Source organism: Trichosurus vulpecula, chromosome 1 (assembly GCF_011100635.1).
Source record: "Trichosurus vulpecula isolate mTriVul1 chromosome 1, mTriVul1.pri, whole genome shotgun sequence".
NCBI lineage: Eukaryota > Metazoa > Chordata > Mammalia > Diprotodontia > Phalangeridae > Trichosurus > Trichosurus vulpecula.
In genome coordinates, this window is record NC_050573.1 from 84,887,497 (window position 1) to 84,901,180 (window position 13,684).

A 13,684-nucleotide genomic window follows, 5' to 3' on the forward strand; every position below is an offset into this window, starting at 1 on the left:
GTACTTTGTTTTATGCTTGACAAAATCATTTCAAATTGAGGCCTGCCACAGCCTTGGGATTTTTACCTTTATTTCATGATTTGAGGCCCAAAGAAGAGAAGGAAGTTTTACTTGTCAAAAAGTGAAACCTCAGTTATTTGGAAATATGTAGATATGGGAAATAGTGGTGACAGAAGGGGAGTCAGTGAGCATAAATTCTCTTCCAAGGGATGTGGCTGTTTACAATCCCACATACACTCACACATACACGCACACATGAATACCACCTAAGAGTAACACCTACACACACACACACACACACACACACACACACACACACACGCGCGCGCGCGCGCGCGCGTGCCACTAGCACTGTGCTTGGTCCTCCTGGGCTTCTCTCATATTCTTCTTTGCATCATGCTTAGTTGTGTATGTGTTACTGATATATCACAAGACTATTTGCTCCTTGAGGGCAGGGAATCATATTTCATGTTTGTCTCCCCAGCGTTGCTGAGCATGGGCTCTGCCATAGATAATAAATGTTAAGTTGAGTTGAGCCATAGAGTCAGCACCCTTAGTAACATTAGAGCCTGAGAAACTCAAAATTAGAGGTCTGGTTTATGCTTGTTGTAGGCTGAGACTTACAAATGTGGGACCTTTAGAGAGTAAGGGTGTGGCTAGATGCCTCAGCCCTTTACAATCTGTGGGGAGTCCTTAGCTCTTCTGCTCCTTGCCACATTCTGTCCTTAAGCCTCTCTATCCCTGTCTGACTTGCCACATACAAAAGCTGTGTTTTGGAGTTAGGATAAGTGACAGACTCACCAAATGGTATAAAGAAAGAGCATTGGCCTTACTGAGTTAAAGTCCTGGCTCTGCCCATTTTCCTTTGCAGGTTCCTTCGTCTTCCAAATGAAGGGATTGGGCCCAGTGGGTCCTAAAATCTCTTCAAGTTCTGCCAGTCTGTGATTTTATGAATGATAGAATTTTTAGAAGTTGGATATGTGACCTTAGAGATCATCTCAGTTCTACACGTTCATATAACTTAGAGGGCTGGTGACTTACTCAAGGACACATAGAGGTCTGGCATGCAGCCCACCCTCCGGCAAAATTAGGCCCTAAATCAGGCTCTCCCACTCAGCTGAGAATAGGAACCCTTTGCTGAAATGGAATGTGTGTATGTTGCCAGGGATTCCTAAAACCACAGAATCGGAGAACTGGAAGAGACTTCAAGGGGACTTTCAAGTGTTTTTTTCAAAGAATCTAGTTGGCCCAATGGGTAGAGTTTTGGGCCTGGAGTCAGGAAGACCTGAGTTCAAATCTGATCTCAGACACTGGCTGTATGACTCCATACAAGTCAACATTTGTTTGTCTTAGTTTTCTGAGCTGGAAAATGAGGATAATAATAGTGCCCACCGTGCAGTGTTGTTGTAAAGATCAAGTGAGGTAATATTTGTAAAAGTGCTTAGCGTAGTACCTGCCACATAGAAAGTGCTGGATAAATGTTTATTCTCTTCCCTTCCCTCCATTCCAGTTGCCTTTCCTTTTAGAGCATCCCTGAGAAGCGGTCATCCAACAGTCATAGTTATAGGCAACTCATTACCTCTCTCCTATCAACAATAACCTGTTCTGTTGTGGGGCAGCTCTGATTATTAAAATAATCCTTCTCCTATTAAGCTGGAATCTGTCTACCCTAGAACTACCATCATTCCCCTAGTAGGCCAGGGGTGGGGAACCTGTGACCTCGAGGCCACATGTGGCCCTCTAGGTCCTCAAGGGCTGCGTGTGGCCTCGAGGCCACAGATTCCCCACCCCTGGTCTAGGCTCTCTCTGTTCTAGGGATAAATAATCATAGGCTTCCTGAATGAAGCAGTCTCTCCTCCTGAGAAGCCTTCTCTTCTGAGATTACTGGATCTCCACAGTGTTCTTTTGAGAATATCTCTCTCTAGAGAATGAAGGCTCCTGGGGGTTAATGGACAGGACCTATACAACAGCCTTCTTCAGAGCCTACTTCTTCCAAGAAGTTTTTGTGACTGGCAGCTCATAAGTCCTCTCCTATATTAGTTTACAATCCAAAATACACAGAATCAAAGCATGTTACTAATAACTCATACTTATAAAGTACTTCAGAGTTTACAAAAAAAAAACTTTCTTTGCAATAATCATATGAGATAAATAATGCAACTATTATCATCCCATTTTATGGATGAGGAAACAAAGGCCAAGAGAAATGAAGGTCAGATAGATAGGAATCAACAGAGCCAGGATATGACCTCAGACCCTCTGACTCCAAATTCAGTGCTCTTTTTTAATGAATTATGTTACTTCCCAGTGTTAAGTGGAAGCCATCTATCTAGTCTTTGAGGGTAGGATTTAGAGCAAGCTGGGACCTTAGAGAACATCAAGTCCAAGCCTCTCATTTTATAGAGTAACTCATTCAAGATCTCACAGCCAAGTAAGTCGTAGAGCTCAGATTCAAACCCAGGACTTCTGATTCCACATCCAGTGCCTTTATCGCTACCATGATTTATACCCACCAGCCTAGAAGGCATCTTCCAGGAAGCAAATCCTGCAATCCTAAGGGCAGAATAACCTAGAATCCTGCTCTTCTTAAGAAAGACTCCATGGGAAGAACAAGGAGAGAAGGTAAAAGGGTTTGGGCTCCAGTATTAGAACCTAGTACACGGGTAATTATGGTGAAGGTGAAAACAATCAACCAGTCAAGAAGCATTAAGTGCCTATTCTGTGCCAGGCACTGTGGATACAGAGACAAAAAGAAACAGTCCCTGCTCTCAGGGAGCTTACCAGAAAGATGAAGCAAGGCATGTAGACAATTAGGAGATCACTGAATTTAGTCTTGCATTGAATTATGTTTGCTAAATAAATTAGCTTCACCCTTCAAGTGAAGCCAGAGAGTTTAGCATCCAGGAAAGTAGAGGGAAGGTTCCAGAGAGTCTCAGCAAGGTGAAACAAGATGAATAGCTCTCATTAAATAATTGAATTTTTTTCATGCCCTTGAGTCTTGTCTGCTTGTGCTTTGTCTGCTTCTATCTGCTAAATAAGTTAAGACTTGCTCCCCTGACCAAGTGGGGCCAGAATGTCTGGTGGCAAAGACCAGTGACAACATGAACAAACTGAGTGGATTTCACTCTTCATACCCTGAGCTGTCTCATGTTTCACAGCGAGAAGACTCACTGCTGTAGGTAGCCATGAGATTATCCAGTACAGCTGGCTAGTATGGGGGACAAGGAACATTTTTGCCAGGACTTGTAAAAAGTATGCAATATTTGTGTTTCCGTTCATGCTTCTGGGTGTACAAAGTGATCTCTATTCTTGAAGAGAAAGTGAAGTGGAAAGGGCTAGAAGAATACAAGATATGTTATTCAGGAGAATCAAGTTTTCCTTAAAAGAAAAGAAGAAATGCTTTAATTTAGAAACAAAAAAGAAAAAGCTTATAAAGCGGTAGAGGAGAATGCTGTCTTGTGCCACAAGATTGCAGTGTGGAGCAATGTGGTAGAGAGTAAAGAGGGGGAAGGAGAACCAAACATTAACAGCTGTATAAAAGGTATAGGGCTCTCCCTTAGAAGCATAGAGAGCTAGACACTCTCTGGAGGGAGAATCTTCTTGTCCTAAAAGGAAAAATGCTGTGAATCCATAGGTTCTTTCAGGTGACAGATAATACATTCTTCCATCAGAAGAAGAGAGGAACAGTAGTAGGTAACTCCCAGCTACCTGAAGTAGCTCTTTGTCAGCCTGTCATAAACAAAAGAGAGGTCTGCTGTCTTCCAAAGGCATATATTCTGGACATGATGGAGAACCTTCAGAGACTTTTCAAACCTCTGTCTAATGATTCATGCAGGACCAAACAGTCGCAATAGAAGAAATATGGAAAGCATACTTAACCAAAACTAAAAGCCTCAGAGACATAGGTGATGATTTCATCACTACTACTTATTGAAGACTGGAACTTCAAAAGAAATAGATCTGGAAGGTAAATAACTACCTAAGAAGAATGTCTGAGAATGAAATTTGGATTTCTAGACCATAGCTCAAAATATAGAAATGAGTGACTTTTATGGAAAGGGATGGAATGCACCTAACAAGGGCCAGTAAAAACATATTTGCCCCAAGTCTTATAAAGAAGGCTTTAAACTATAAGGAGAGATAGAGAAAGAAAATTGTCCATGTAGATCTGATAATCTTGGTATCTTAGAGAGTAGCTGTACAAAATAGAAGGAAAACTAGCCGAAAAGGAGACCATTAATTCACAGGAGAAACCATCTAAAAAGAAAGCCAGTAATAAAATTCATAGCCTCAGATCTAGACATATAAATGCAGAAAGTATATTTAATAAATAGAGTGAACTGAGTATCCTGATGGAAGGAGGCAAATTCGACCTCATTGTTGTCTCTTAATCATGCTGAAATGAGACTTGTGACTGGAATGTAAAGTTGGGATAATAATATCTATCCTCGCTAGGCTGGTGTGAGGATCAAATAAAATGGCCACTAGGTGGCAAAGTAGCCAGAGTACAGGAAGACCTGAATTTGAATCCTGAGTAAATGCCTTGGACATGCTAATTGTTTGACCCTGGCTAAGTCACTTGACTTCTTGGTTTGCCTCACTTTCCTCATCTGTAAAATGAGAACAATAATAGCACCTACCTCACAGAGTTGTTGTGGGGATCAAATGAATTAACATATGTAATTTCGCTTGGCAAATACTAAATATAAAATTTATATAAATTTAATTTATAGAAATATAAAATTACTATATAAATGCTAGACATTAAGTACTTTGAAAACTTTAAGGGGCTATATAAATGTCAGTTATTATTATATCTTAGTTAAAAAATTAAAAGATGGAGAATCTGTATCTTTTTTTTTAATGTGAGTGACATCATTTAGGAAGCTAAGGAAGAAATAGGAGAGATTTTGGTGAGGAACAGAAGTAGAAATAAGTAATATTTTGTAGGAGCATACTACAGATCGCTTAGACAGAAGGAAGAACTAGATGAGAAGTTTAGGAAACATCTCAAACCTGGCAGAGAAGTATGCTACTATATTGATGGGAGATTTCAGCTCTCCTGCTAGGCCAAAGTGGCAATAACTCATAAATTTGGGATGTGCCTTATTGATGAATTCATCCACATAGAAGCATTTAAGTGTCTACTGTGTACCCTGAGACACTGCGCTAGGCACTGAGGATACAAATGTGAAAGTGACAAAGTCTTTGTTCTTAAGGAACTTACCTTCTACTAAAGGGATGCAACGCATCTGGAGAGTGATGGCCAGGGAAAGGAACTAAGCAGTCTCGGGGGTCATGAGTGCTGCCATAGGGTAGGAAAGTGTCTTGGCCTTCCCAGTACCAACAGTAATAATGAGTTGATTATTGTTCCCTAAGCGAGAGAAATGTAAAACAGAGAGAACAGTTAGTTCTTCACCTAATTCAGATCAGTGAAGAGGAACTGGTTGCATAAGTAGAGACAGCAGCAGACTTGGGGCGGGTGACCACTTGCTTCTTCAGAGAAAATCAAAGCTAGGAATTAGTCTGACCTGTATACCGTAGATTTGATGAGAGCCAAGTCCAAATAAAAAATAAGTAAAATCTGATGGCCTACCATTTTGCAGGGCAAAAGAAGGATCAGAAGCTCTCTAGAATGTTATTTGAAAGCGTGAGTGAAAATGTAGCAATAAGGAAAAGGGGGGGAGTTGCCTAAAGGAACTAATGCTGATACACAGGAAACTCATCAGAAACCTCTGATTTAAGAGATATGTAAAAGATTCAACAAGTTATTAAAGATGAATACAAAAAATCAGTATGGTCAGGAATCAGGAGCACTAAAGCCTAAAAAGGGTCACTTAAAGGAACTCTGAGCTTGTTCATCTGTTAAATAAGGGGCTTGGAATAGATGATCTCTAAGGACCCTTCCAACTCTGGGTATCCTTGAGTTCAAGTCAGTTATCTCAGTAGTCCGTGAGCATTTTTTAAGAACCTTTTATGTGCCAGGCACTGTGCCAAGCTCTTTGCATACAAATGTGAAAAAGAAAGACAGGCCTTAACCTCAAGGGGCTTACGGACTAATGGGAGAAGAAAACACAACAGGAAACTGAAAAGCCAGGGGCAAGGTTCCCTGGAGCAGACATGGTGGAGAAGCCATAAAAGTCCCAAAAGGAGTGCAGCCAGATGGGAAATATAGAGATGTCCGTGCCATCTCCTCTCTGTAAATGGAGGTGTTTGCGGCTCCCCCCAAAAATAAGAAGATGGCCATGAAACAAAGAAGTCAAGTGAAGGATCACAGGACTAGGTAGTACTGCTGCATGAGGTGGTGGGGTTAGTGAAAAGGCCAAAATCCTTTTCTTTCCCAAGAAAAGTAATGTTTGGACAAGGAAGGATAAGAGAAAATGGTTAGCAGAGAATTGAAACTCAGGATCAATGGAGGGAGCCAGACAGCATCTAGCAGCCCTCAGCAAGCCAAAGTTTTCAGGTCTTTGCCAACTACACCATAAGGGTACTAAAAATTAGTAGATGTGGTTGCTAATTTGCCATAGGTGATATTTGAAAGTAAAAAGGTGCCACAACACCAGAGAAGGGCACATGTTCACCAGACTCTACAAACCATAGACCAGAGAGCTTGGTTTCTGTTCCTGGCAAAATTCTAGAACATTATAAAGAGCACTTCAAAATGGAAATGGTGATTGATGACTTTAAGAATGGGTTATGCCAGACAATCCTTGTTTGCCTTTTTGAGAGGGTAACTAGATAAGTAGGTCAGAGGAATGCTGTAGACAGATTATACTTAGATGTCAGCAAAGCACTGGAAAGTCATTCATCCCAAGCTTCTGAATAAAAAGTATAATAATATTGTTAGGTGGATTTAAAACTGGTTGAGTGACCAGCTCTAAAGAGGAAGTCATTAATGGGTCAGCGTCAGCTTGGAACCCAGACCCACCATAGGGCCTCAGACTCGTCTTTGGCCTTGTACTGTTCTACATTGTTAAAGTCAGGTAGATGAGGACTTACATGGTGCGCTTATTCAATTTGCAGATAACTTTGGATGACAAGAGTTTGGTTCTCAAAAGATTTTGATAGGCTAATACTATGGTTTGAATCAAGATGAAATTTACTAAGATTGAAAGTAAGATTTAATATAGGTTAAAAAAATCAACTTCACAAATGAGATGGGAGAATTATGGCTAGGCAACACCTTCGGTTTTAGGGGACTCCACGGGATTTTTAGCCTTAAATTTTGGGGCTGGGGAGCTGTCAATGAACTTGAATGGAAAACAATTACATCTTTTATTTCAGTATAACTGGTTTCTTTTGTAATCCTATGTATTTTAAAATATTATTCTGAGAAGGGTTCCATAGGGCTTCACCAGACTGCCAAATGTTTTCATAACACAAAAAAAGATTAAGAAACCCGGATATAAATCAGCAGTATAACATGGCAGCCAAAAAACAATGCCACCCTAAACTTCAGTAAGAGAGGCATCATGTCCAAAACAAGGGAGGTAATAAGTTCCCTGACCTCTGCTTTAGGCCATGTCTGGAATACTGGGCAGTTCTGGGGACTAGATTTTAAGACACAAATAAGCCATATTGGGATTGGGTCCAGAAAGGTGAGACAACAAAACCTAGCATGTGAGGATTTGTGAAAAGAGCAGAGGATGTAGAGTTTCTTGGAGAATATGTGATGGGAGCGGAGAGGGAAAAGGGAAGGAGACACAAATGCTACATGTCATGAACCTTTTTGAGGGTTGTCATGGAGGAAGGATTAGTTTGTTCTGCTTGGCCTAAGAGGCAAGAATGCAGAGCTTCCAGCATGTCGTAAAGACAGGCTTTCTAAAACATCTGGAGTTACCCTCCAGTGGAGTTCCCTTCCCCTCACATGAGAGGTCTTCAGTCAGAGCCTGCATTGGTGGGGGATGTTGTAGAAGGTGTCCTTGGTTAAGGAGGAGAGGGAACAAGCATTTATTAAGCGCCTGTTATGTGACTGGTACTGTGCTAATAAGCGCTTTACAAATTATTTCATCTGAGCCTCACAACAACCTTGTGAGGTAGACTACCCTCTATAAAGTGGGGATCATTATCCCCATCTTTGAAGATAATTGAGGAAACTGAGGCAGACAGAAGCTAAATAACTTGGCCAGGTTTAGCTAGTAAGCGTCTTGAGGCTAGATTTGAACTCAAGTCACCCTGGCTCTGGTCCCAGCACTCTATTCACTACATAACCTACCTAGTTAGGTGTTTAAGTATGGATTACATCAAGGTTTTTTGTTTGTTTGTTTGTTTGTTTCATGGACCTTCTCAGAAAAAAAAAATATTTTAAAATGCATACAGTATATGGGATTACAAAGAAAACTGACTATATTAAAATACATTACCAAAAATTTTTTTTTTAAAGAATAAGTTCACACACCTCAGTTTAAGAATCTCAGGATTAGAAGCACCTTAAAGTTCCCACAGATCTTAAATTCCGTGATTTTGCAGCTGATGAGTACCCAGCGAAGTTAACATTATTAGCTTGACAAACAAGATGGTTGACTTGGTCCAGTAAGCCCTAGTCAGTGTTATTTTGAGAGTCTGTCCTTTTTATGGTGTAAGGAAGAGGATACCCCAGGATAGAAAAGAATTAGGAGCTGTGTGTAGTAGGATCTGAGTTTCTCTCTGATCTCCCAATGTAACCCACTTTTTAGACCACAGTGGCCCATTACTTAGTCCCATTGCCTGAGCCCAAGGATGCAATCCCTAGTCTCCGAACCAACCCTAAATCTTAGCCCTGAAATTTAACCTTCGATCCAACTCTTATCCTTCAATCCTAGCCAGAGAGTCCCCCTCATCCCAGCCCTTACTCCTGACTGCCAGCCCTTACCCCATGTCTCAGCCCAGAGCTCCATGATGTCCTCCATCTGTAAATTATCTCCAGCAGTCAGTTTGACAATAATCAGGAACACAGCCACAGTAGTGACTCCTTTCTCCCAACACACCACCTCTGAGAAGCCATTCAGCATGCATAGCCAATTTACCATCTTGTTAGTTCTAGCTACCTGCCCATGGGAGGTACTCCTTAGGAGCTTTAAAGCCCCAAGCAAAGCTTGTAATAATGGCACCTAAACCCCCAACCACACTCACCAGGACTTGGCCCCAGCAAAGTTCTCAAGCATTATCTGGGGTAGAATTTAGGGAATGGAAGATAAGGGAATTGAGCCTCTGGGCTAGACATACCTCTCACACTCAGGCAGGCAGAGCCCATGTGTTGACTGTGATTTGCTCCCTCACAGTATTGTTTATGCCTATAATTACTGTGTTCTGCTGCCTCTCCTGCCAGCCCTGCCATGCTCACCTGTCATCCATGAAGGACTATTGTTATAAGAAATTCCCGACAGCTGAATAAACCAGACTCCTTCCCCTTCTTAATTAACCAGCCTGTTTGACTTTTATATAGAGGGATACAACAAATACAAAGCAATTTAACATCTCCCCTCCCCTCTTTTTGTTTCTCCCCATCTTAATTCCCAGCATTCTATGAAGTGAGCACTGAATACCTTGTCTCCTACTAAGTGAATCCCCTCTTTCCTCCCAGCCCGAGATCACGGCTGCTTAGAAAGAGTAACTCTTCTGTGAACCAAACCTGTTCCTGATGTAAATCTTGATGTTTTCACCCACATTCCCCAAACATCTGGTCTAATATATCTTGGCTATGCCTGGGACTTGGGGCTACTAAATCTTCCTTCTGCCCTTCAGGTTTGAAGCTCAGGAGTAGGACTGATTACTTGTTACTTCATGCCCTTTTCCCTATCTGACTGACCCAGGTGAAAGCTCCTGTCACTTTCACCTAGGATATTCTAGTACAGTGGTTGGCATCATGCAGGGACCTGATTTGACCAGTCAGTTCCAAATTATTTGAGACTCTTTTGAGATTTTACTGTGTGCCTGCCTCTGGGCTGCTAAGTACTCTCTGTCAAAAACCTCACAGACCATCTGGAGAAGTAAGTCCCACCATTGAAGAGTTAGAAAAGAGCCGTGTACAGGACAGAATGGAGTCAGATGAGCTTGGGAAAGTCACTTTACCTGGTGGGACCTCAGTTTCCTCTACTGTAAAATGAGAGGGTTGAATTAGATGATCTCTAAGGTCCCTTCCATCTCTAGCATTCCATGACTCCAGATCTTGGGTTATGTGATTCCAATATGAATGATCCTGAGAGTTACAAGAGAAACGAAAGACCAGTGAGCTGGAATAGGAGAAGGCTTCATGGAGCAAGAGAGGCTGTGAGCTAAGCTTTGAAAGATAAATAGGTTGGATAGGAAAGGGAAATGGGCCATAAAGTGACCTAAAGAACTTAATGCAAGAAGGAAAATACCTCTTTGGTGTCATTGAGATAGTAATATGACAATAGGGTAGTATACTTGGTTCAAGAGGAATGAATTAGATTAAAATGCCAAGGGAACTTTAGGGGTGGACATGAAAAGGGAAAGGCGTCACATTCATGAAGGCATATAGATCTGTGGAGGTGTAGGAATGGTAGAAGAAACCAAAGGAGGGGGGAGAAAGGCAACATTTTGCTCTTCTGACCGAGGAGGAATGGCTTGATGCAGTGAAAGTGGCACAGGATTATATTTAGTTCTGTAAGTTCATCTCAGGGATCATTTACTCCAACCCCTTCATTTAATGAAGAAATTCAGGCCCAGGAAAGTTAAGGTCATATCAGTAACCTGGAAGGTTCCATAGGTAACGTGGATTCAAACACCAGTCCTCTGATTCCAGACTTGCTACTCTTTCATTTTACCGTTCTTCTTCTTGAGAGGAAATGACCATTGCACCTCAGAATTTGTAAATGATAAGAACGAGAACACTAGATACAGTCTGGCACATGTCCTAAAAAGAGAGTTCAGCAGTAGAACAGATAGAGTCCCATGGCCTGAGTCACTAAAAAGAAAGGCATTTTAAAAGGCATGGGAGGTTCTCTAAAACAAAATTCTGGTGATAGAATTACAGATAATTACATTTAGGAAGAAAAAAGAGAAGTGTCTAAAGAGGTCAGTCTAATTGCAGAATGAATTCCTTGGCAAACACAGACTTAGACAAGAGATGGAAGCAAGAACAGATAACTGAGGATGAGTAAAAGGAATGGCATAACCTACAAGGCTAGTGTCAGAATGAGATGAGACTAACAATAAAAACAACCACGTGGCAAAGAAGATGATCAGAGGATAGACTCATTGTCTTGGGTGGGACAGTGATATCTGATGACTAAGAAAAGATGGAACTACTCAACTCTTATTTTGCTTCTGTTTTCTATACCAAAGGAAATGAACTTCAAATAAGAAGGACTGAACAAAAGTGATATCAGTGAGTTGAAACTACAGATAAGTGAGGAGAGGTGGTAAGAGAATACCTGACTATCCTCTGTGAGTTTAACCAAACCTGGACAAATCTTATCCCAGAGTACTAAAAGAATTGGGGAAAGAGATTACTGGGCTGATCTGTGAAAATCAGGACTATTAGGAATAGCAAGTACATTGGCTACCATAGTTAGGATTCAAAGAGAGCTCAAAAGGCTGGAAGAGTGGGTTGAATTTAGAGATAGAGGATAAAAACTAGACTTGTGATTTCATTGGCATAGATAAGGAAACTTCCAGTGCCAATAGAAGTTGGCACCTTATTCTTAACTTAAGAGTCTTAAAGAGTTACCTAGAACCCTGAGGGCTTAAGTGACTTGCTCAGGTCACACAGCCAGAATGTATCAGAGGTGGGGCTTTATGGACTTTTAACATAACTATCATTGAAATCAACTGTTGAAATTACAGGGTAACATAATAAAATATATTTGGGACATAGGAAGATTCATGATTAGACAGTTCCAAAGGACTCATGATAAAAAGACTATCCACCTCCAGAGAGAGATGAAGTCTGAGTGCAGATCAAAGCATACTTTTTTCAGTTTCTTTATTTTTACTTGCTTTTTTTTTTGCATCATGGCTAATATGGAAGTATATTTTGCATGATGTATAATTGATATTGCTCACCTTCTCAATGGGTGATGGAGGGACTGAAAGGAAAGAAAATTCAGAACTTAGCATTTAAAAAAATGAAAGTTAAAAGTAAATAAATTTATTTTTTGGAAAAACATTCATGATCAGACTAAGTAAGGATATAGGAAGGACATGATAATTGCCTTCGAATGTCTGAAATGCTGACATGTTAGGAGAGCCACCTTTTTGTGTCTTCAGAGAACAGTGGGTGAAAGTTACAGAGAAGCACATTTAAGTTCAAAGAAGGAAAATTCTCTTAACAATTAAGTTATCTGAAAATAAAACTACACTTGGAGAACGTACAGCTATTCATCAGGTATCCTGATTGCATATTTCAGGTAACACTTGGACTAGATAAATTCTAAAATCCTTTCTAGCCTGAGATTTTATTTCTATAAAGTTTATTTGTGGCTGGTAGCCAGCTGGAGCATTATTTCTCAGAAGCCAAAGTACAGGATTCTTTGGGATACATTTGGTGTTCCATCCATTTGGAACTAAACAATTAATTTACTCCCCAAACAAATACGAAACCTTCCCCTCTTTCTAACAACCCCATTTCAGCTCAAGGTACCACCTTTTATGCAGTAATCCAGATTCACAGCCTGAGTTATCCTTGACTCCTCACTCTCACCCACATATCCAGTCACTTGCCAAATCTTGTCAATTCTACTACCACAACATCTCTCTACTCACATTAGCACCATCCTACTTCAGGCCTTCATTGCTTCTTGCCTCAATTATTGAAATAGCCTCCTAATTGGTCTCCTTGCCTCGAGTCTCTCCTCTCTCCCATCTGCCCTGCACATTGCTGCCAGATTGACAGTATCACAGATCTGAACATGTTGCTCTTATGCTCAAGAAGCTCCTTTGACTTCCAGTTGCTTTCTGGGATCAAATACAAACTCTCCCATTTGACATTTTTCACAGTTTGGTAGAGCCTACCTTCCCAGACTTGTGGAACATTACTCTTATTTCCCATGCTCCTTATGTACCCACCCAGGTAATCATAATTATTGTCCAAGTGAAGGAGGTATTTCAGCAACAGTAGGAGCAAGATCCCAAAAAGACCTATTAAATATCCCCTGTGACCTCCCTCTTATACTGGCTTTTGATAGAAAATGGCAAATTCTGTAAAACCTTTAAAGACAATGGAATCATCATAATAAGCAGAATTATCTTACAAAGAATAAGTCACTTCTGAATCTAGTTGCCTGCTAGGACCATGGAATTTGGAACTCAAGGAGTCGTTGAACTGGAACGGATAAAATAGCATTTTAGGTAATGAGTGGTGTTCTGAACCCAGTCTGATTGAGGCCAATTCAGTGATTATTTGAGAATTGCAATGAAATAAGACACTTACAGACCGTATAACATTTAACAAAATGAAGTTCCCTCAACAACAGCATAGGGAATATGCAACAACACACGGTTGGTTCTTTTGCATGTCGCTCCTCTCTTGTCCTCATTGGCCATGATAGTAGGGCATTGGGATATCTGTCGATCTGAGGAGTAACTACTTCTCATGCACTGGTCTTTGTGTGGGCAAACAGGAACTTACGGCAACAATTTGAAACTAAATGCCCCTAGAACAATCAAGCATCAAGGATCGTTTTATTGCCATTTTAAGGAGAAAAAGTATCCTATGGGGTAGGGACCTTCCAGTATTCTTAGG

The 13,684-nt window shown here is 40.8% G+C and overlaps 1 protein-coding gene across 2 annotated transcripts in view; it reads left to right on the forward strand.

The window, feature by feature from the left end:
• Positions 1-13,684, forward strand: part of ZC3H3 (zinc finger CCCH-type containing 3) — a 525,055-nt gene that overhangs the window by 440,093 nt on the left and 71,278 nt on the right. The window lies entirely within an intron of this gene.